The sequence below is a fragment of the Oncorhynchus gorbuscha genome, linkage group LG09, assembly GCF_021184085.1.
Source record: "Oncorhynchus gorbuscha isolate QuinsamMale2020 ecotype Even-year linkage group LG09, OgorEven_v1.0, whole genome shotgun sequence".
NCBI lineage: Eukaryota > Metazoa > Chordata > Actinopteri > Salmoniformes > Salmonidae > Oncorhynchus > Oncorhynchus gorbuscha.
The window spans coordinates 17,144,101-17,147,782 of NC_060181.1; positions in this window are offsets into that span (position 1 = coordinate 17,144,101).

Here is a 3,682-nt window from a genome sequence, read left to right on the forward strand (position 1 = left end):
CCTGACTTACTGCAAATTGAGAAATTGTGTGACTAAACACAACAAAAAGAAGAAGAAACTGTATTACGAAGCCAAGATCAATGATATTAAGTATGATGGAGTACTTTAAATGAAATTATGGGCAGAAATACAAATTCAACTCTGTCTTTCATGGAATAAGATGGCTTATTCATCACAAAAAATATTTGATGTTGCCAATTATTTTAGTTATTACTTCAATGGCAAAGTGGGTAAACTTAGGCAGGAAATGCCAACAATGAACAGTGAGCCATCATATTCATACATTTAAAAAAAACAAATTATGAAAGAAAAGCATTGCAAGTTTGAGTTTTGTAAAGTTAGTGAGGGAAAGTGTGACAAACCTTCTGGCATTGACAATTTAAATGGAAAGCTACTGAGGATGGTAGCTGACTCTATAGCCACTCCTATCTGTCATATCTTTAATCTGAGCCTAGAGGAAAGTCTTTGTCCTCAGGCCTGGAGGGAAGCCAAAGTCATTCCGCTACCCAAGAGTCATAAAGCGGCCTTTACTGGTTCTAACAGCAGAGCTATCAGCCTGCTGCCAGCTCTTAGCAAACTGTTGGAAAACATTGTGTCAGACCAAATACATTGCTATTTCTCTGTAAACAAATTAACAACAGACTTTCAGCATGCTTATAGAGAAGGGCACTCAACAAGTACTGCACAGACACAAATGACGGATGATTGGTTGAATGAAATTGACAATAAGAAGATTGTGGGAGCTGTACTTTTAGATTTCAGTGCAGCCTTTGATATTATTCACCATAACTTATTGTTGAAAAAACACATGTGTTATGGCTTTTAAACCTCTGCCATATTGTGGATTCAGAGCTATCTATCTAATAGAACTCAAAATGTTTTCTTCACTGAAAGCTCCTCTAATGTCAAACATATAGAGCGTGGTGTACCACAGGGAAGCTCTCTAGGCCCTCTAGTCTTTTAAACATTTTTTACCAATAACCTGCCACTGGCATTAAACAAAGCATGTGTGTCCATGTATGCTGACGATTCAACCAAATACGCATCAGCAACCACAGCTAATGAAGTCCCTGAAACCCTTAACAAAGTGTTGCAATCTGTTTTGGAATGGGTGGCCAGTAATAAACTGGTCCTAAACATCTCTAAAACTAAGAGCATTGTATTTGGTACAAATCATTCCCTAAATTCTAGACCTCGGCTGAATCTGGTAATGAATGGTATGGCTGTTGAACAAGTTGAGGAGACTAAATGACTTAGATTAAACTGTTATGGTCAAAACATATAGATTCCATAGTTGTAAATATGTGGAGAGGTCTGCCCGCAAAAAAGAGATGCTCTTCTTTTTTGACACCACACTCCAAAAAGTCCTGCAGGCTCTAGTTGTCTTATCTTGATTCTTGTCCAGTCGTGTGGTCGAGTACTGCAAGGAAAGACCTAATTAAGCTGCAGCTGGCCTAGAACAGAGCGGCATGTCTTGCTGTTCATTGTAATCAGAGGGCTGATATAAATACTATGCATGCCAGTCTCTCTTGGCTAAGAGTTTAGGAGAGACTGACTGCATCACTGTGTTGAAATCCCAAATTGTTTGCATAGTCAACTTACACACAGCTCTGACACACACACTTACCCCACCAGACATGCCACCAGAGGTCATTTCACAGTCCCCAAATCCAGAACAAATTCAAGAAAGCGTACAATATTATTTAGAGCCATTATTGCATGGAACTTTGTTCCATCTCATATTGCTCAAATGAACAGCAAACCTGGTTAAAAAAAAACAGATAAAGCAACACCTCACAGTACAACGCCTCTCCCATATTTGACCAAGATAGTTTGTGTGTATGTACTGATATGTAGACTACGTGTGCCTTTACAAAAAAAATGTATGTAGTTCTGTCCAGGAGCTGTTCTTATCTATTAATGTTCTGTATTATGTCATGTTTCATGTTTTGTGCGGACTCCAGGAAGAGTAGCTGCTGCTTTTGCAACAGCTACTAGGGATCCTAATAAAAAACCATTAGCAAATACCAAGGAGTTTACCAACCAACCCAGCTCTCCTCATAAGACCACATAAGACCTCATAAAATCCAGGCATCAGCTCTCCTGAAAGTCTTTTTGTCCTGACTCTGACATACACGCTCTGGGTGCATTCCAAATGGCAACCTATTCCCTATACAGTATAGTGCACTACTTTTGACCAAAGCCACATAGGGTGTCATTCGGGACACACCCTCTTTCTGACACGGCTGTGAGGAATGCCTTGGGTGACAGAGTTCACTAGGTCCTGGTCTCAGTGGAAAATGAAGAGCTAGCACTTCTAATAGTTCATAATTACCCCCCATCAACCCCCCCCCCCCCCTCCATCTTCATTTCACTGCTGCAGTAAGGGTCAGCTGGGGGTTGGCTTGAACCCTCTCTCTCAAGTCTCAATGCTTTCTCTCTCTCAAGTTTCAAATCTCAATGCGTTTTTTTTCTTCAGGAATGGAATGTATGGAGTTTTTCTCTTCCATCTAACAAAGGGAATCACAGCCAAGGCCTACGCTACAGATGCAGTCAAATGTATTGGCACCCATGCACTTTACAATGGAGCGCAATGGATCAGAATTTTCTGTTTTCTCTTTCAAACTGGTTGAATGGCTTTTTTTTTACCCTGTAGGCCCTTGCAACTTAACACAGGTGAGATAAATTACAATTGCCGAGAATCATTTGCCTCCAACCAAATTCATTCGAATTTTGAATAATTTGTTCCAGGTCATTTTTGGCATTGAAGTGAAAAATCTCCATTTCAGTTAAAGTATTTTTTTATGGTCCTGTACAGTTGTCAATCAAACAAATACAAGTTTAAACATCGATAGTTTTTTCAATTGTAACTTCTTTTAGAAGGAATAGTGAATCGTGCAAGGGTGCCAATAGATTTGACCACATCTGCATACTTAAGCTTAAACCATCTTAAGTGAAGATTGTGTCTGGGGTAAGAGTTTCATTCAGGGAGAATCAGTTAAGTCAGGATTCTGCCTGGGGTAAGAGTTTAATTCAGGGAGAATCAGTTAAGTCAGGATTCTGCCTGGGGTAAGAGTTTAATTCAGGGAGAATCAGTTAAGTGAAGATTCTGCCTGAGGTAAGAGTTTCATTCAGGCAGATCAGTTAAGTCAGGATTCTGCCTAGGGTAAGAGTTTCATTCAGGCAGATCAGTTAAGTCAGGATTCTGCCTGAGGTCACATTGATCCTGACTGGAACATTTTCCCTGACATAAGTTTCGTCCCCAAATGTAAATGTAAAATGCTGACCGTAGGTTTGTCTCTCCTCTTGTCTCTCTGACTGTCGGTTTGTCTCTCCTCTTGTCTCTCTGACTGTAGATTTGTTTCTCCTCTGGTCTCTCAGACTGTAGGTTTGTCTCTCCTCTTGTCTCTCTGACTGTAGGTTTGTCTCTCCTCTTGTCTCTCTGACTGTCGGCTTGTCTCTCCTCTGGTCTCTCTGACTGTAGGTTTGTCTCTCCTCTTGTCTCTCTGACTGTCGGTTTGTCTCTCCTCTGGTCTCTCAGACTGTAGGTTTGTCTCTCCTCTTGTCTCTCTGACTGTCGGTTTGTCTCTCCTCTGGTCTCTCAGACTGTAGGTTTGTCTCTCCTCTTGTCTCTCTGACTGTAGATTTGTCTCTCCTCTTGTCTCTCTGACTGTCAGTTTGT